Here is a 21,268-nt window from a genome sequence, read left to right as displayed (position 1 = left end):
TGTGTAATAGGGAAAATGGCTACATAATTTTGGATTCAGGGTCCAAAGGGTATCAGTTAAAAGAATTTAAGGAATTTAATGAATGTGTACACAATATTCTAGATACTAAACAAACTTAAAAAAAAACTACCTTGTATGTTAACTATTGCGTGAGACGAAACTGGAAATGAACTTTTCTTCTCTTTTTTCAGAATTCTTATACCAGTAGAACTAGGAAATATATACCAATTTTAGATTTAATGATTTTGTACTTGTTATAACATTTGAAGGACAATTTTTTAATCCCCATTTAATAGTGTATACAAACTGAGGCACAGAATTTGAGAAATTTACCCAAAGTTTTCTAGTTAAATAATGCTGTAATGGGGACTAAAATCATTTTTCTAATTTTCTGTTCACCAAATGACATGCTGTAACTAAACTGAACATTTTTGTTCTGTTTATTGGAAGTCTAATGTATTTGTAGTCTCATGTTTGTATTATGTGTTTAATTTTTGTTTTTAAGCCAAATGGGGCAGATGATCTGTTCTTACAGCAAAATCAAAGATTGAGGACTATGCAGGAATCTCTTGAATCATAAGGAGGACTTTTTTTTTTTGAACAGTTTCTGGCTCTGTTGCCCCAGGCTAGAGTGCAGTGGTACCATCTTGGCTCACTACAACCTCTGCCTCTGGGGCCTAAGCTATCCTCCTACCTCAACCTCCCAAGTGACTGGGACTACAGATGCACACCACCATGCCCAGCTAATTTTTGTATTTTTTTTTTGTTATTGAGATAGGGTTTTGCCATGTTGCCTAGGCTAAGGAGGAATTTTATATATGTGTATAGCTTTATAGTCCCAACCCCTAGAACAAAATACACAAAAATCTTAAATTTTAAACTAAACATTAATTGAGGAAAAGTAGAAAAGAACAGTGATCAGATAGTCTTAAGATTTGAATTCACCACTTAGAAAAAGTGACATTGGACATATCATTTCCCTTTCCTGAGCCTCCACTTCCTAATCTTCAAAGTGGTTATAATAATTCCTCTCTTATTTCATGAGGGTGATTTGTGTGTGTGTGTGTGTGTGTGAATTTGTTTTTATTGGGGAAGTAGACAAGGTAGGATATGTCACCTTGAGCTATGGTATGCCCCGCCTCCCAGAGACTGTTTATTTGCATTCTGATCTTCCTGGGCTTCTTTATGGAACCTTTTCTTCTTCTTGGAGCTGCTCTTGCTGCCAGCAGCCTCCTCAGGTCCACTGCTAACCGGTTCCTCTTTGGAGAAGTTCCTCTTTTTCTTGGAGGCACTTCTGTTGCCTGCATCTTCGGGGTCATTAACTGTTTCCGCCTTGGGTGAAGATTTCTTCCTCTTGAGAAGACTGGTGCTGCCAGCGGTCTCTTCAAGATCACTACTCATCATCTCCTCCTTGGAAAAAGATTCTTTTTTCACGGGTTTGGAGAAAGAGATGGGTCTTCTGTTCCATTCTCCTGAGGAACCTTCTGGGGCTTTTGCTTTTTCTTCTTTTTGGGTTTTTCACTCGTTTCCTCACACCTCTCTGCAGTAGTACTGCTGTCATGAGGGTGATTTTGAGGATCAAAAATATTGTGAACGTTTGTAACATAAGCTGTAACAACATTAGTGACTTATCACTGGTATAAGACCATATGTAGCTATTATATTAGCTCTTACTTTCACATTGTTAGCAAACAAAATTCTTTATTCTTTAGAGGAAAACCTTGACTTCAGAAGGCGTAAAATCCCTTGGATTAAAAGAATCTAAAAGCTACTGATTGCCAAAATTAAAGGGGAAGTTTTTAATTCAGCTTCCAAATCACCAAAAAAAAAAAAAAAAAAAAAAAAAAAAAAGCAGTTAAAAAGTAAAGTTTATGTTCACAGATTTTACAACATACAGAAAAAAATCCTGTGGTAATGGGAGACTGGCTTCAGTGCTGAACTGAGCACCACAAAGCAAATACTCTCCTGAAGTTTCTACTGTTGTTAAAACTCATGAATATGAGAGGTCTGTGTATAATTGTTGAATGAATGAATGAACAAACGAATTATGAGTGAATTAATGCATCTGCTTTTCTGTTGGCTGCTTTTCCTGTTAGGGGACTTGATCTTTTAGCATTCAAATTCCACAAGAAACATCTTAACCAAGTTATGTCTTTGGGTGAATTTGTTTCCAGGCTTGCTTGTGTTTTTCACATTCTTTTTTTGGCCTGCAATCTTACTCAGTGACCCCTTTCATAGCTTCCAGTAGGTCATTCAGTTGGGACCCAAGGAAGTCAGTAAATTAAACTTGATTTGTAATGGAATACATAGGGTGTGTGGCTTGGATTAGAATCAAATTAGGTTTGGCTAATCTTATTTTGGTTTAATCTATGTGGGAAAGAATAGAACTAGAGGAAAAACAAACAAACAGAAAATGGGGGAAACTATTCTGGTATAATGACAAGCAACTTTTGTAAGGAATAGTTCTGAGGGCCAAAACCTAACTTATTTTTATTGGAAGTTTGGGGACAAGATTCAGCAGAGGAATTTAGATTAGTTTCTCCAGTCATCATAGTTGGTATTTACTTTCCTAGCTTTCCCAAGCCAGGACTCTAGGCGTTTAAAATGTGGATGCTCTGTAGAGGAGGCACGTTATCATTAATGTAGTTCATGTTTTCAAATGTTTTCCAGGGCTCTGGAAATGGATAAGCCCAGTTTTTGGAAACCTTAGCAAATAGGAAGGCAGAAAACATTCTGATGCTGAGTTTATAGTTGAATTATCCAGACTTGGTCTTGAATTTCTCATGCAGGCCTAAGGGGAAGAAATGTTGAGAAAGTGCAGAAAGGTTCTATACTAAAAATTTCTTTTAAGGTGATCTTTTTCCCCCTCTTCAATTATTTGCAGCTTGCAAGGTATTAGACCATGGAAGATTTAACCTTGGTGCTCAGAGTTCAGGAAATCTCCTCTCTGACCTGGCTGAGCACATTTGAATAAAAAGGGAAATTTCTTCTAAGCTACTGGGGAAGGAATAAGCAAGTAAAGCCATAAAGAGTGAGAGCCCTTCTTTTTTTTATTTTTGAGACAGAGTCTCGCTCTGTTGCCCAGGCTGGAGTGCAGTGGTGCGATCTTGGCTCACTGCAAGCTCCATCTCCTTGGGTTCACACCATTCTTCTGCTTCAGCCTCCCAAAAGGAGAAGCTGGGACTACAGGCGCCCACCACCACGCCCGGCTAATTTTTTGCATTTTTAGTAGAGACAGGGTTTCACTGTGTTAGATAGGATGGTCTCGATCGATCTCCTGACCTCATGATCCGCCCACCTCGGCCTCTCAAAGTGCTGGGGTTACAGGCATGAGCGCCGGGCGGAGAGCCCTTTAATTTAGAGTTCTCACTGGGGCCTGGAGAAAATCATGAATGAGAATGCTCCTTGAAGAGAATTCCCTGTGATTGCTTAGTTAGTGCTTACGAAAGACTCAAAGACTAAACATTCAGAAGTTGCTGGAATGTAATAACTTCTGTTCCTGACAATTGAATTTCTTCTCCCATGGAAGTCATTGTTTTGCTCATAAAATGGAGAAAATTGAGTTTCAGTTAAAAGGGCGAAGAGTCATTACATTATTTCTAATTTTACATATTTTGACCTGTGGATTAAAGGTCTGAATTAAGGTCACAAGACATCCGGAGATACAGAATTTTCCCCATATTTGACAGGGTTCTGAGCACCGTCTTCCACTGATGTTGGCTTTACTTGCCTGAGGCCATAATAGAGGGGAATAATAATGGCTTTTCACCTGTCTAAAGCAGATGACTAGACCAAATTATTTTATACAGTTGTTTTTAGTATTCATGTTGATTCCAAAGTAGCAAATGAATTACGGCTTTGGTTAATTTTCCAGGGGCAAATCTAGTTGGTAGCAATCTTTTAAAAGTTTAAATAATTTTTGACTGCTACCACAATACTTAAGTATTTTAAAAACTATTGCATTATATTTTCGACGTATAAAATGATTTTCTAAACACACAAACACACACTGTAGATATAGGTTTGTAAAATAAGAAAACAAAGGTCCAAGTACCCACAGGCCAGTGCAAAAAGTAAACAGGATAGCATCATTTGATTCTGTTTTGGAATAAAATGTTATTTGTTCATGTCTGATTTTCTCAGATGGCTGTTTTTATTTGTTTTTTGAGACGGAGTCTCGCCGTTGCACAGACTGGAGTGCAATGGCGTGATCTCGGCTCACTGCAACCTCTGCCTCTCAGATTCAAGCGATTCTCCTCACTCAACGTCCTGAGTAGTTGGGATTACAGGCGGCCACCACCACACCTGGCTAATTCTTGTATTTTTAGTAGAGACTGGGTTTCACCATGTTGGTCAGGCCAGTCTCAAACTCCTGACTTCAGGTGATCCGCCCGCCTTGGCTTCCCAAAGTGCTGGGATTACAGGCATGAGCCACCGCCCCCAGCCTGTTTGTTTACTTTTTTGAAAAGAGATCTTAAAATGTAAATTTACTGGCTCAGGTGTCATTGATAATGTTTAACTTAATCATTGCTAATGGGAAAATGGCTAGATAAAATTAGCCATGTTCTAATCAATAAACATGAAAATGTTTATAAAAATGTGGACACATGCAGATGCCTTAAATCTTTTTTGAAACAAAGAGATGTTTGAATAAATCAGGTTTGAAAGTGCTTGAGTTTAAAAGGGAGGATATAAAGTTGCATATCTGATAAAATCACAACTAATAATTGTAGTAGGAAGAATTAAACACTTGTCCATATGTCTGGGTAATACAATCCCCTTACCTTTTTCTACCTGTCACATTTTCAAAATTTTGTTGAGCATGTTTGTTATGATGAAAAAGTACTCATTTATTTTTATGAAAAATAGAGTTTGCTGCCATTTTCATGATGTTCACGTTGTACTGTAGCCTTTATTCCAGTTGGATTTCTAGTGTGCTTCTGCCACCTTGTGCTTTCTGAAATCCATTGCAGTGATTAGCAAAGAAGGAAACAAACTTAACAAGGTTGTTATTTCTTTGGGGTTAAATATTACTTCATAGTATGGAAGGAGGGGGAGAGGGATACATGGAAGATAAAACGTGTGTGTGTGTGAGTGTGTGTGTGTGCGCGCGCAAGCGCGTGTGTGTGTAGAGAGAGAGAAATCTTTCCAAAGGTCTGAGGATTGTTTACTATATTAGATCAGTATTAAAATTGTATTTTATCTCTAGGAACTGCATCCTGGTTAAGGAGGAGAGTAAAGACTGGGTTTTAGTGCTGATAGTAATGAACTCCTTCAGATAGATTTTAAAACACATTTTGATACCTTCTGTCCTTGCCTGTTTTTAAATTGTTTCTGTCTGCATAAAAACCTGAACAAAACACTTGTACCTAGAAAGCGCTAGGTAGCTTTTAAAATGTGGTTCTTTACATTAAATGGTCTGCTGTGTTAACATGAACTCTTTCCACATTATCATTCCAGACAACATTCCATTTGTTCAGTGCCTCAAACTATTTATATGGTCTGTTGCCTTGCAGTTATGCTGATTGTAGAAAGGAGAGCCTTTACCTGGAACTTTGGCCTTCCTGCTTGAGCATAAACAAGCGCTTGATGACTTGTCTGAGGAGCTCTCAGATCTTTTCTTTTAGGAATTACTTTAAATACATTTGACTGTGTTTTTGTCTTTTTTTTTTTTTTTTGAAACAGAGTTTTGCTCTTGTTGCCCAGGCTGGAGTTCAGTGGCGCGATCTTGGCTCACTTCAACTTCCACCTCCCGGGTTCAAGTGATTTTCCTGCCTCAGTCTCTCGAGTAGCTGGGATTACAGGCATGCACCACCATGCCCGACTAGTTTTGTATTTTTAGTAGAGATGGGGTTTCTCCATGTTGGGCAGGCTGGTCTTGAACTCCTGACCTCAGGTGATCTGCCCACCTCGGCCTCCCAAAGTGCTGGGATTACAGGCATGAGCCACCATGCCCAGCCTTTTTTTTTTTTTTTTTTTTTTTTTTTTTTTTTTTTTTTTTTTTTTTGAGACGGAGTTTCAGTCTTGTCACCCAGGCTGCAGTAAAATGGCGTGATCTTGGCTCACTGCAACCTCCACCTCCCAGGTTTGAGCAATTCTCCTGCCTCAGCCTCCTGGGTAGTTGGGGTTACAGGCGCCTGCCACCAAGCCTGGCTAATTTTTGTATTTTTAGTAGAGATGGAGTTTCACCATGTTGGCCAGGCTGGTCTCAAACTCCTGACCTCAGGTGATCACCTGCCTTGGCCTCCCAAAGTGCTGGGATTACAGGCACGAGCCACTGCACCTGGCCCTAAGTACATTTGGCTTTGAAATGGTATTTTAAGGAACCATGGATACAAATAACTTACATTTGTCAACTAGCAAATACCTATTTCTAGGAAGATGTGGAGTAGTCCTCCTAGCTCACTAAAATTTTGACAGTAGCAGGCCACACCCTTTGGTTTCATGCTTGCATCGAAGAATTATGATTGTAACTATAGGATTGTGATCCAAAGAGCACTAAGACTACATTTATTCAGCACCTAGTAAATGACAGGTCTGGTGCAAGGCTTTTTTACGTCTGTAATCACATATAATCCTTAGCACAAAACTGAGATATGTTGTTATCTTCCTAATTTCACATTCGAGGAAACTGAGATAAGAAGTTAAGTATATCTTATCACGTAAGCTTGGAAATGGCAGGGTAGGAATTTGAACTTAGGTGCTTCTGACTCTGAAATCCATACTCTTACAGTAGATGATCTCTCTGTTGCACATGGTGAGGATCTTAATGTTCACTGCGGAGGGAAAAGGGAGCCCAAGTCTAGAGGAGATTGAGTATAAAGTTTGGGCCAAAAGCAGGAGTGGAGTCTGCTGGAAGGCTTGCTAGCAGCCTTAGCATTGGCACCACCTCCTTATGAAACCACATCTTGCTTCCTGGCAGAGCCTAGTACTGTTATAGTTGGCAGAGCATTACAGGGAGCTTGGAAGAACTTCCCCAGTACCTTCCAATTTTCCCTATTTGGTCAGGTCAGACTTGTGTTAGTGCAATAACCTCCTAACTAATCTCTTGGCCCCTATGCTTGCTTTACCGCCAGTCCGTTCTTCACGTTGCATTTAGAACAACCTTTCCAAAGAACAAATCAGATTTTGTCGTTCCTGTTCTTTAGCTCTTTCAATGGTTTCCTGTTATAATTAGGATAAAGTAGAAATTCTTTAGCTTGACTAGTTTGCTCCTTCTATCCCTAGCCTTACTTCTCTCCACTGTGAACACCATGTTTTAGCCCAGCAGGACCACGATTCCTCCAAATGTGCCATGTGCTCTCTCTCCCCTCTGCCGTGGGCATATTCTGCTGTTCCTTTAGCATCCATCTATTCTTCCTCCTTTTCCTTCTTACTCCTATTTGTCTTTTGTGATCACTGCTTAAAAGTCATTTTTTTCAGAAAGCTTTTCTGAACCTTTTCTCCAACACTACCCCACACATGTAGACTAGCACCCTCTAATATGGCCATCATCTTATTGTATTATAATTAGCTTGTCTTATTGAGATATAATTTATATAACATAAAAGTCACTCTTTTAAATTGTACAATTCAGTGGTTTTTAATATATTTACAAGGTTATGCAATCACTATATAATTTGAGAACATTTTCATCACTCCTAAAAGAACCCACATAGACACCCATTGACAGCCACTCCATGTTTCCCCTTCACCAAATCCCTTGACAATTATTAATCTACTTTTTATCTCTATTTATTTCCCTAGTCTGGACATTTTGTATGAACAAAATCCTACCATATTTGTCCCTTTGTTTCTGGCTTCTTGGACTAAATATAATGTTTCTAAGGCTCATCCATGTTGTATTATGTATCAGTACTTCATTTCATTTTATGGTTGAAATATTCCATTGTATGTATATACCACATTTTGTATATCCATTCGTCAGCTGATGGACATTTAGATTGTTTCCACTTTTTGGGTATTAATAAATAAGGCTTCTATGAATATTCGTATACAAGTTTTTTATGGTCATATGTTTTCAGCGGTCTTGAGTATGTACCTAGCAGTGATACTGCTACATCGTATGGTTATTCTGATTCTGTATTGAGCTTTTGGAGGACTTTCCTAGAGTAGCCGCATCGTTTTACATTGACACCAACACTATATGAGGGTTCTGATTGCTTCGTGTCCTCACCAACACTTCTCTCTTTCCTTTTTTTTTTCTCCTCTCTCTCTCTCTCTCTCTTTTATGATGGCCATGCTAGTGGGTATGAAGTTGCAATTGCCTTTTTACTGGTTTGTTTCCTTCATGACTCTGAACTGTGAAGGCAAGGACTGTGCTAGATCTCATTTATTATTGTATTCCAGTGCCTAAAACATTGGGTAGTTACTCAATAAATATCTACAAAGTGGGTGAGAAGACCTACAGCTTTCCTAGTTGCTTTACTTCTATAACTCCAGGAAATATAGGGGCTAGAATTGGAAAAGATACTTTGGCTGCCAGTCCACAACACTGTTCACCAGAGTGCCATAGGATTTTAATAACCCCACTAAGTAGATGGTTCCATGGCTTTAATAGTTTTACCTGAGAAGTTCTCTGCGTGGAGGATGGCGTGAGTTCTCATTTAACTAGCTCAAAATGGGGAAGAACATACTCAACTCTGCTGGCATTTTAATCTGTGATTCCGGGGAGTTTTTCTATTCCAAACACCTTTTCTGAGGGCATGCGAACATTTCCTAATGAGAAAGCCATTCCTCTTGAGTGAAAGTGAGGGGAAAAAAGCAAAACAAAAGTTCCTTTACTGGAAACAGATGGCCACATCAATTATACATTCAGAATAATACAGATTGAACTTAAGTTGCCAGGTAATGAAACAACTCTATTTAGGCAAGTTACAAGTGGGATCTCATCTACCCTTTCCTAGCTATGTGTTTTTATTTGTCTCAGTGTACCAAATCTTGGATTCTAAAAGTGATCTGGAAGAGAAAAGGTGCCTTTTCCTTGATTTCCTGATTTGTCCTGTAAACAAAGTGCCTGTAAAAGAAAAGGCCATGATGCTTTCTTGGTAGCGTCGTTGGGGCTGTGATTAGGTGACAGGTGCCCTCTGTAAAACCCTTGAATTCATCTCTACCTTCAGTCCGCGTTCCACCTAGACAGGTTTTGCTTGGTGAGTAGTCTTCCATAGCATTTTCTTCTATTCACTGTGCACCCTCCTGCACCATACTTCCATCCTTGTTTGTTTTTCTGTACTTTTTCTCTCTTCACCTGCTGTGAAATACAGTGTTGGCCCAACCATAGGTGTCTTCTATGAATTGTAATCTTTAAACCCTGGGACTAGTTTTCTGCTCTATCTTCCTCCTAGGAAATGCAGATTTGGTGAATTACAATCCCCACCTGACTAATCTCAATAAACTTTTCCTCTATTATATGTTTTCCTTCAGAAACACAGAATGTGTTCATGACCCTTTGAGGGGAGAGAATGGGAAAGATTTGGGAAAGTCTTAGGTAAATAGCATTGACCTTGTGTAAAGAGTGTTAATGTTATTATATAGCAGTGAAAATACAAGAGATAGAAAAAATAACATAGCAGTCATTGTCCAAATATGGCCAACTTGAACTCTGGATGGTATTTCAGCACTTTAGGAAAATTCCAGAAATCTCTCTGCCTACAAATATTTTCCTCACCTTATCTGCCTCTGCTGATAAATGGAGGATAAGCTTGACATCAGCAAATATTTGAAGAAGTGCTGTACTTGAAGAAGTACAGCACCAGTGCTGGAGGAAGCAGTATTCTAGTCCATGAATAGCCTGTTATGTCCTTTACCTGATATATTGAATACTTTCTGATTTACATTTTTACCCGGATCTTCAATCTAACTTCAGTAGGTTAGTTTGCAGAACTTCTTGAAATACTAATCTCAGAGAAGTCAGATGCTAGTCTGCCCCTATACAGGAGAGCAGAGTGTGTGCCTAAGAACACTAGTTGAACTCATAGGAAGGGAGATTCTGCCAAAAAAGTTCAAGGAGTTCTAAGATTTTTTTTTTTTTTTTTTTTTTTTTTTTTGAGAAGGAGTCTCACACTGTCACCCAGGCTGGAGTGCAGTGGCATGATCTGAGCTCACTGCAACCTCCACCTCCTGGGTTCAAGCGATTCTCCTGCCTCAGCCTCCCGAGTAGATGGGATTACATGCTCCCGCCACCATGCCTGGCTAATTTTTGTATTTTTAGTAGAGATGGAGTTTCGCCATGTTGGCCAGGCTGGTCTCCAACCCCTGACCTCAGGTGATCCACCCGTCTCGGCCTCTCAGAGTGCTGGGATTACAGGCATGAGGCACTGCACTTAAGATTTCTAGCAGCCGGGCCGGGCGCGGTGGCTCAAGCCTGTAATCCCAGCACTTTGGGAGGCCGAGACGGGTGGATCACGAGGTCAGGAGATCGAGACCATCCTGGCTAACACGGTGAAACCTCGTCTCTACTAAAAATACAAAAAATTAGCCGGGCGCAGTGGCGGGCGCCTGTAGTCCCAGCTACTCAGGAGGCTGAGGCAGGAGAATGGCGTGAAGCCGGGAGGCGGAGCTTGCAGTGAGCTGAGATCTGGCCACTGTACTCCAGCCTGGGCGGCAGAGCAAGACTCCGTCTCAAAAAAAAAAAAAAAAAGATTTCTAGCAGCCTTGTTTCCTTTCCTTTCCTTTTTCCTTTCCTTTCCTTTTCCCTCCCTCCCCCCCTTCCTCCCTCCCTCCCTCCCTTCCTTTCTTCTTTCCTTCCTTCCTTCCTTCCCTCTCTCTCTTTCTCTTCCCTTCCCTTCCCCCCGCTTTTTTTTATTGGGCAGGGTCTTGCTCTGTCACCCAGGCTGGAGTGCAGTGGTGTGATCATAGCTACTGCGGCCTCAAACTCCTGGGCTCAAAGGATCCTCCCACCCCAGCCTCCTGAGGAGCTGGGACTACAGGTACACACCTGTATGACAGTACATACCTGACTAATTTATTTTTATTTTTGTAGAGATGGAGTCTTGCTATGTTGCCCAGGCTAACCTTGAACTCGCAGCCTCAAGTGATCCTCCTGCCTTAACTTCCTAAAGTGTTGGGATTACAGACATTAGCCACCACCCCTGGCTGTAGCTTTGCTTTCTTTGGTATGCCCTGGCTAGGACCAAATTTATTGGGACCCCATTTATACACATAGAAACATGTGCTCCTGCTCCCCATGTTTGCATACATGACTAATCTACTAATAGCTTTTGACCATTTGGACAACCCTGCATTTAAGCAAACCAAATACTTGTAACTTGAATATGGAAACAAAACAGAAATCCTGTACAAATGGGCTATGCTGGATTATTTAGCTTTTCATTTCTTTGAAGGGCTCCTTTTGCCCTTAGAGATAGCATTTGAGAGAAACTCCAAAATTCAGGCAGAAATTCAGGACAAAAATGCAAGCTTAAGCTCTGGTTTCTGAACTGTGGTGCATATTAGGCAAGATTGTTCCAGATAGACCAGAAACTTTGGCCTGTGCAATTCATACTGCATGTCTATGATGTGCATCTGGATGTATTCACCCCGAGGCTGTTTATTTACAATGAGAATTGAAGGAAAGGAAAAGTTCAGAAACATCCTGTCACAGGATGTGTGGATAGGCCTGCTGAATGCTGAAGCCACAGGAAATCAGGAAAGTTTCAGCGATTAGTGATGGCATTGCCCTCTAGTGGTTTGTCCGTGGCTTAAAAATGAATATACTGCAGGTGTATCCCAGTTCTCCAAAGAATTGTCCCAAATAAACTGTCAGATTGTGTGTGGAAAAGAGAAAAGGAGGGGAAAAAGGAAGGGAGGAAGAGGGAAAGAAAGGAGGAGGGAGAGGATTCTTGCCAGGATAGCCCAGCTCAGCAACTAGGAAGCTCTAGGAGCCAGGCTTTCTGTAGAGGGCTTTTGACATCCAATTAGACCCCTCAGTGAAAACATTTTTTCCCCAAGCTTCTGGCAAGTGATTCCAGCTAAAAGTCACTGTTCAGGATTTGTACAAGGGCCCCAGGTTCCTTTCCAGCCTCCACAGCTTTGTACCAGCTTCCCCTCCCCGGCCCACATTCCATTCCTAGGTAAGTCATCACACGTGCTGAGAGGTGGAGCCGTCTGCAGGGCAAAGTGTGTAGGTAGACCAGACTTCTTTTCTTGCACCCCCACCCTTCTTTATGTTTCCTTTATGCCTCATTATCATCTCCCCAAATACTTTTGCTGCCCTTTATACTTAATTTCCTGTTGGCTCCCCACAGAAGAGCTGGTGGCCCAATTCCTCAGGTGCCTGAAAGAATGTTTAGAGAGCTGCCTCAGCCCTTAGGGAATGACAGGAATGCTGAGAATTTCAGGCAGTACTTTTCAGACCCACTGGAAAGAAAGTTTTGGCCCAGAGATGGGGTGGGGTGCAGAGGGTAGGAGGGATGGGTTTGGGGTGTGTGTGTGTGTGTCTGTGTGTGTGTGTGTGTGTAAGAGGAGCTTCAAAACCACCTCAGATCATAATTACCTAAGACTATGGACTTGTCTGAAGCCTGGGAGTCTCATCGTGGAGTCATCTCATGTTTATGGGAACAGAGGCCTCTGGGAAAGTGGTTGTTTGTGTAGCAAATTATAGATAGGTGAAATTAATTTGGCTCTGAGTCTTGAGACATGAGTTATTTCTTGTAATATTTTAGTCATAGTCCCCATAGTTGGTAAACAGAGTAAGAAAACTTTTCAGTGTTGAAATATAGACTATTATTCCCAGGTTTGTTAAATCCTGGAACTTCTCCTGAGTCTAATTTCACTACAGGAAGGAGGGGAAAATGGTGAAGGTTTGACTCAGAATTGTCGCCACAGTCTTTCTGATTCTGTATCCACATAAAGTTTTTTATTTGGTTATTTTTGAATGCTTTTCATTCAACTCAGAGGTGTTTGAACCAGAGCAACTTCATCTTAAATAGGGGCTAGGTAAAATAAGGCTGAGGCCTACTGGGCTGCATTCCCAGACAGTTAGGAATTCTAACTCACAGGATGAGATAAGAGGTGGGCACAAGATACAGGTCATAAAGGCCTTGTTGATAAAACAGGTTGCAGTAAAGAAGCCGACTAAAACCCACCAAACCAAAACCAAGATGACGATGAGGACCTCAGGTTGTCCTCACTGCTACACTCCCATCAGCGCCATGACAGTTTGCCCTATATGGTCTAAAAAGGGGAATGAATAATCGAAATAACCGTAAAAGTGGGCAACCAGCAACCTTTGGGGATGCTGTGCCTATAGAGTAGCCATTCCTGTATTCCTTTACTTTCCTAGTAAACTTGCTTTCACTTTATGGATTCACCTCAAATTATTTTTTGTGCGAGATCCAATATCCTTCTTTCAGGGTCTGGATCAGGACCCCTTTCTGGTAACATGAGGACAGTCAAAACCTACATCACAAACACAACAACCTTTGTGACATTTAGAGGAATTTCAAATAAGGAACATGATTTGCTTGGTTGGGACTTAGTCTGGTAATGTGAGACCTCTGCTTTAAATTATTTATTTACCTATTATTCTGAGGCTTGTCTGGCTCTTGATGAAGACTTACTGTTACCTTCGAATGTGGCAGCCACTTCACAGGACTGTCCTTCTCCACCTTTTGTCTCCATGAAAATCACCTTGGAAACATAAATGTGTCACTTAGGAGAGTCAACACTTCAACTCACATTCAAAGAGTGCTGACATTACCATGCTTAACCAATTTCATGAGAATCTTTCCTTATGTTAAGGTATAAACATGAAAGGATCTTATTTTCCCCATAATTTCTACTAACAGTGTTTTTTAAAAAACTCTTTGCCTGCTGGGTAGTAAGCTTCCTTAATGATGTCTCAGCCTAGTTCTATAACTTGTGTCACATCCAGTTTATTAAAAATGCTCTCATTGGAATCTTAAGATTCAGAAGTGTTCATTTAAAAAGTGTAAAAATCATTTTCTATCCAAAAGTCTTCTTTCTCTTCTATCTACCCCCAGAATAGTCTAGTAATCTTAAATACTGGAGGGTGGAGTGGGGGGTCTTGGTCTGTTCTCTCACATCCTAGTCCCCTTTCCTGTGGTTACCCTCTGAAACTGAAGCTAACATTGACTCCTCTTACCTGCCTGCCTCTAGTGAGGTTGTCTTGTCCTCACTTCTCTCCATAGATTGTGGCTGTTTATTTGGCCAACAGACTGTCCTTTGGTTAAATCCATAGGAAGGAGTCTGAATATGGTCTCTCTTGAGACATATATGCTGGTTCTTGTGGACTCTGTAGGATATTTGTGACCAAGCTCCAGGTGGAGACCTCTCTCAGGTATAATAATCTTCATACCATAGTACCCAGTTTCATGGGAAAGCATGAAGGCTTAAGCCTCCCACCACCTTCCTTGGTGTTTATCAGTGCCGTGCGAAACTCTTTATTCTTGCTATTCCAAAGAGTGGCAATGCAGTCTGTCCTCTGGCACTTCTCAGCTTCAGCACCTCTCTCCTCCCTCTGCTCTCCCAAGGATCAGGTGCTGTGTCAGGTCAATGATGTGACAACTTTCAGATCAGAGCCAATCTCCAATCCCTAGCCTAGTGGTGTTGGTGGGAAGCACATTCTAGTTCATGTGGAATGCCTAGGTCACATTCTAACGCCCCAAACAGTAAGAGATGGTGGAAGGGATAGTCAGCTCTCTGCAAAATGCATCTCCCTAAGAGACGATGCCTGTTTTCTTTTTCTTTTTTCTTGAGACAGGATTTCACTTTGTCGCCCAAGCTGGAGTGCAGTGGCATAATCTTGGCTCACTGAAACCTCCACCTCCCAGGTTCAAGCGATTCTCCTGCCTCAGCCTCCCGAGTAGCTGGGATTACAGGTGCGTGCCACCATACCCAGCTAATTTTTCTTTTCTTTTTTTTTTTTTTTAAGTAGAGACTTTTCTTTTCTTTTTCTTTTCTTTTTTTTTTAAGGGTTTCATCTTGTTGGCCAGGCTGGTGTCGAACTCCTGACCTCAAGTGATCTGCCTGCCTTGGCAGTGATGGAATTACAGATGTGAACCACCCGCCCAGCGTGACCTCTGTTTTCTCCCAAGTCTTTAATCAGAGAAGTGAGTCTGCTGAAGTATTAACTGCCTTTAATGCCTACATGAGGATGTCTGTCCCCTACATCTGTAACTTCTCTAGACATAGAATGTGAGGTAGAGTTTTATTCTTAGCTCCAGGACTTCCTCTGTAATTCTTGATGTTTAGCCCCCAGTACAATGAGTTAGTGTTTCTTAGCCTTCGCTTCATACTAGTTTCAATTGGTCTGGGTATTGTAGTTTTAGGGGCTTTTTTGTTGTTTTGTTTTTGATCTAGTGATTTTGATGCACAGTAAGGATTAAGAACCTCACATGACCAGTGGAGTGTAGAACAAGACTCTGAAAGGACAGGATTTAGAAATAATTACAGAGACTGGTTAGTATACCCATCTCTTGAGAAACTTGTGGTTCTTGAGGTGCACCTGAAGAAAGCAAAACTCCTGTATGAGTAGTTGAGGGATGAAGAATTTGGGGAAGGGATCATTGAATAGTTCCATTTCCCCCAAAAAATTTTCCTACTAATCATTTTGTTTTTCTCACCATCAAATACTCAATCTCACTCTTAGAAAAAAAAAAAAAATGGAATTTTTGTTCTTGACACTGCCAATTGGGCTGGCCAAGGTGCTGTGCTTGTGGTCTTGCTTTAGACTTAGTCCTAGCCCTATAACATAGTAAGGAGTAGGGATAAGACTTGTGCAATTAGTTATCATGCAAAGCAGTTGGTCTAGGCCTTTTTAAAAAGGTTTAGCTCCTGGCCATGAGAAGAATGGTACTTCCTCCTATGGCATTTAAAGTCTGTCTACTCAGATACCTTTTTCTTTCCAGGCTTTCTTTTCCATGTGCTGAAATAATATCTGCTGCCTTACAGTAAGCCCAGTCCAAAGTTCAGCGAAGGAGAGGGAGCATCTCTTCTTTGTGTCTCCAGTTTAGGAGTGAGAAAACTTTCTCAGAAAACTTTCCACTTCCATCCCTGTCTCATTAACCAAGACTGAATCAGATGTTCACTTCTGAAACCAATGGCCAGTGAAGGGAATAGGATTCTCATGCGTGGATTAGACTGTTCATAGGGGGTGAAATGGATATTGGAAAGTCAACTTTTATGAACACTGCACTCTGCTTACCTCTCTCATAGCACTTTTCACACCATTTTGTAGTATTCTCTTTATTTTTCTCTTTTATTTAACAGGTTAGGTTAAGGATCCTGTCTTATTTATTTATTTCTCTCAAGGTCCTCCAGGAGTTTATAATCTGATTAACAATAGTATATCAACTCAGATATGAAATACACACACATGCACACACACACACGCACATCCACTTTAAGTAGATGCATTTGAGTGCTGCATTGTGTCGTTGAATTTGGGTGCCCTAAGTGAATCAGCAGTATAAAAGGTCATGATAGCAAAGTCCACTGGAAATGCATTTCCACTGGAAAACTACAGTGACATTAGTTTTTCCAGTCTTTTCAGATCCCCTAAAGCCTGATATGCCTCCGTCTATGTCTTCCTCTAGCTCCATATTCACATGATTGTTGGTCAATCCTCCTTGGATGCAGTCATGTTTATGAGGGTTTTCCTATAGTCAAAAGATCTTTACAAGTCTCTTATTCCCTAAGGAACTTTATCCTCTGTTTCCTTGAAGGTGCTTAGAGCTGCAGTAAAACAGGTATTTGAAGGTCTCCTGTGGTTCTCTTTCTTGTTCCTTTAAGCAGGTACAGCACCATCATTTGAATAGCTTTTGTCAGGCATTATTGGTCCAAATGGTTGGCTAGAACATAAAATAAATGGAGAGAGACCATATTGGAATAAACAAGATACTTAGGACAGCATAGTAGAGTGCTCAGTGACTGACAGAGTATAAAACAGTCTACTGCACTCATGGCAAAACAGAAAATCTCTATCTAGTAATTAAAGGAAAAATGCATATGAACAATGATTTATAAAATATTTTTGGAAAATAATTCAGACAAATAGGCTTAAAAGGAATAGATACTCCATAGAATGATATTAGATAAGGGCTGGGAGTGGTGACTCATGCCTGTAATCCCAACACTTTGGGAGGCCGAAATGGGTGGATCACCTGAGGTCAGGAGTTTGAGACCAGCCTGACCGACATGGTAAAACCCCTTTACTAATAAAAATATAAAATTAGTCAGGCATGGTGGTGGATGCTTGTAATCCCAGCTACTCGGGAGGCTGAGGCAGGAGAATTACTTGAACCCAGGAGGCAGAGGTTGCAGTAAGCTAAGATCATGCCACTGCACTCCAGCCTAGGCAATAAACTGAAACTCCATCTCAAAAAAAGAAAAAAAAAAGGAAAAGAAAAACTATGTGCTATACTACCATTTACTATGTGCTAATATGGCAAATGGTATTTAATATGTGCTAATACAGTAAATGGTAGCATAGTAAACTATTTTGGGATGTCTGTCAGCCCATGTCTTCTTTTTCAGATGTGAATCAATAGTCCCTGCTGAAAGGATAGGTTTAGGTGGCCAGGTTTGTACCATGGAACCCACATCTCTGGTCCCACAGATTGCACCAGGAATGTGAATACCTGACCTAAACTGAACTAGTTACATTTTCGTTCTCAGTTTCCTTAATGACCCCAAAACTGTATTTAGATAGTGCTCAGTTGGGTCTAGTGCCTCAAATGGGCTTTAGTTACAATTAAATTTGGCTTTGAGGGGCAGAAAGCAAAAATTACAATGACCAAGCAAGATAGAAACTTATTTTTCTCTCATGTAAATATAGGCAGTCCTGAAGGCTCATCTGGCTAGCCATTTCATGATCATCAGGGACTCAGACGCCTTCTGTCTTATTGCTCTACCATTTTCAACATGTGGCTTTTATCCAGTGGTAGGCTGGTAAACTGGCCCTCTGGGGGGGAAAAATGGCATAAGTTGTAGCATTTGCCTGATTTTCATGGTAGAAATACTCCCACCATGGCCAATTTCAAGCTACAATGGTTTAACAACCAGCTTGCAGAATTCCTCAGCGTTTAACCATCTGCTCTCCTAAGCTCATATAAGCCAGATCTAGCACAACTCTGCTTCTCTCTCATGGTCCAAAATGGCTGCCCTCACTCCAGACATTAGAATTGCATTTCAATCAATGGAATGGAAGAAATGTGAAGAAAAGATCAAACTCCTTCCCTTTTTAGGATATCTTCTGGGAAGTGTGCACAGCTCTTCCACTTAAATCTCATTGGTGAGAACTTTAACAAACGGTTACACCTAGGTGAGAAATGTATTCTTTATTCTGGGCCACCATTCAATACCTCTTTGGGTGTTCTGTTACTAAAGAAGCAGAGGAGATTAAATTTTGGTGAAAATTAGTAGTCTCTGTCACTAATAATAACACTAGTTCCATATAAAAGCCCAGGTTAGTGAGGAACCAGAAGATCCAGTTAAAGAGAAGTTAGTTTTCAGAGTGAGATGAATTGGAGTGGATTACAGCAGAAATCCTAAATATGCAGCTCCAGATAGAGAAAGGATCACTGCCTATTACCTAAATTTTAGTGTGACCATTGATAACACCCCCTTTTTCATCTCCTGAGTTCCAAACCAACTGAGGGACAGATAATTAAGTCAGGCACATGGAAATAAAAGTGTTTATTGCTGTTTAAGCCGTTTGGAGGACAACTTTTTTTTTTTTTTTGAGACGGAGTCTCACTCTGTCACCAGGGTGGAGTGAAGTGGCCCAATCTCAGCTCAACCTCCGCCTTGTGGGTTCAAGCCATTCTCCTGCCTCAGCCTCCTGAGTAGCTGAGCCTACAGGCACGTGCCACCACGCCCAGATAATTTTTGTATTTTTAGTAGAGATGGGGTTTCACCATGTTGGCCAAGATGGTCTCGATCTCTTGACCTCGTGATCTGCCTGCCTTGGCCTCCCAAAGTGCTGGGATTACAAGCGTGAGCCACCACGCCTGGCCAGGAAGACAACTTTAATCTTGCAGTATCAAGGGGCTTGTCAACTTCACTGCAGAAATAAACTTATCTACTTAATCACAGGTAGACCTGGAAAACTGCAGTGCTACCCACTGTCCCACCATGGTTTTTCCCAGCTGTGGGGCCTGCCCTTGAATGCACCATACAGAAGATCCCCAAGGAGAAGAAAGGAAAGGGCTGCAAAAAGCATGTGTAGTTTCTTCCTTCAAACTCACCAGTCAGATAATTAATATTGATTGAGGGTTAAGGCGACAGGCCAGTATATGTCTACTCATATTGCAACATGAGGAGTAAGTGCTCTTATCTAATACTTAAGACTTTCAAACCTGTTGAGGTTTAGCTCATCATCCTGCAGTTGGATTATGGGAAATCCATCCGAATCCTTACCACTATCTACATTTATTTAAGCTAACACAGATGGGTTCTTTTACAACAAAACAGTCCCTAAGACAGAAACGTAATTAACAGCTACATTGTTTGAGTCAGAGACTAAATGTTGTGAGAGTTAATAAGACAGTTATAAGAAAGGGTTGGAGCAGACAAAGGATTTTTTATGTAAGTAGTGGAATGTAAGCTTAAATCTTAATGTCTGGGCAGGATTTTTGATAGGTGGAGGGAATGGAAAGTGTTGTGGTCAAGGGGAAGCTCATGGATGAAATGAGAATGAGGGAAATGGACATGGCATTGTCAAGGCATGGAGAGGAGACCACAAAGTCTAGCTGAGATGCCTGTTGAAGAGCAGTGGAAAATCAAGTTAGGCAACTTGGGAGCAAGATTATGTACAACTGTCACAGAGGAGTATGTAGTTGGTGGGGAAGGAAATGGGGAGTCATTGCAAAAATGTAGTGTTTTTCACAGATATTCTGGAGAAACTATTATTCCCTGAACTTAATAGTTGCATAGAGCACAGATTCCCTTTTTTGCTTAAACCAGTTAAACTATATAGCCCTGACTAATACATTTCACTTATAGTGTATAGGGAAGTAATTCTCGAACTTCTACATGCACTATAATAAATTGAAGGATTTGTTAAAATACAGATGCTGGGCCCTACTGTCACAGCTTCCAATGCAGTAGATCTGGGACGGGACTCAAGAATTTTAAGTTTTTTTGGCTGGGCACAGTGGCTTATGCCTGTAATCCCAACACTTTGCGAGGCTGAGGTGGGAGGATCACTTGAAGCCAGGAGTTTGAAACCAGCCTGCACAACAAAGTGAGACTTTGTCTCATAAATAAATGAGTAAATAAAATGAAAAAGAATTTTTGTTTTTAGGAAGCCCCAGGTGATGTTAATGCTGCTGGGATTATACTTTGAGAGTCAGTAAGATGAATGCTGACCTAGGATGAATCATTTCGAGTTTTGAATAAGTCAATGAATGAAAATGAATTCCCGAAATCATAAAATGAGAAATTAGATGAAATGGCCTCTGAGGTCTTTTTGAGTCTATGCTTCTGTGATTCTGAACTAGAGAATACCCCATTCACATTTTTTTTCGTATAATGAGATCTCAGTGTTTACTGAGATTGCTTTCATCTTTTGTTACTGCATTCATTTTACATGAGGGACTCCTATCATTCCATAAGTGGGAATCTCAAGGCAGATGATTGGACTTCAGATGCTTTCTCAAGAGGGAAGGACCTCTTAACATGGGTCCTCCATGCTTCTGCACTCAAGAAAATAAAAAAGGCAAAAAGAAAAGCAGCAGAGAATTCCAATCTTGCCATACTACTTTAAAAGGTTAAAAGCAAGAGGATGAGACTTTCTAAAGGAAAAGTGTGGTTGACTCCGTACCTGAAGCTTTGGAGAGCATTTACCCAAACTGTTAACGTTTCCGCCTTAAGAAAATATTTACCCAATTCATAATTGTCCAAAACAATCAGCTGGATATCTGGCCAAAGGAGTCAAGGCTTCCTGGTGAGCTCAAACTTTCATCATGGATGATCAGGCAGGCTGATCTAGCTACAGTGGGAGGGACATTTGTCAACACTTGGAGCAGAGCTCTCCTTATTCTAACAGGCCTGCATACTGTTAGCTGAGTAAAGGCTGGTCTAAGCAGCTGCTGGCAGCCATACAGGGAACTATGGCCAGATTGGGGGATATCCTGAATTTCATTTTGAGTGATCTTATGTTATTTGCATACATTTCTGTCTAAACCCATTCATTGTATTGTAAACTGCTTTGGGGTTGGGCTGTACTTTGTTCGTCACTGTATTCCACACAGTGAATATCCATCAATAATATTCTCAATACATATTTGTGTCCTAAAACTGAGCA

The 21,268-nt window shown here is 40.8% G+C and overlaps 1 pseudogene; it reads right to left on the bottom strand.

Moving 5' to 3' along the window:
• Positions 1-1,113: 1,113 nt before the first annotated feature.
• LOC126931637 (nucleolar protein 56-like) overlaps positions 1,114-21,268 on the bottom strand; it is a 42,404-nt pseudogene continuing 22,249 nt past the window's right edge.

The sequence above is a fragment of the Macaca thibetana genome, chromosome 11 (assembly GCF_024542745.1).
Source record: "Macaca thibetana thibetana isolate TM-01 chromosome 11, ASM2454274v1, whole genome shotgun sequence".
In the NCBI taxonomy this organism is placed as follows: Eukaryota; Metazoa; Chordata; class Mammalia; order Primates; family Cercopithecidae; genus Macaca; species Macaca thibetana.
This window is presented reverse-complemented; position numbering and strand designations above follow the sequence as displayed.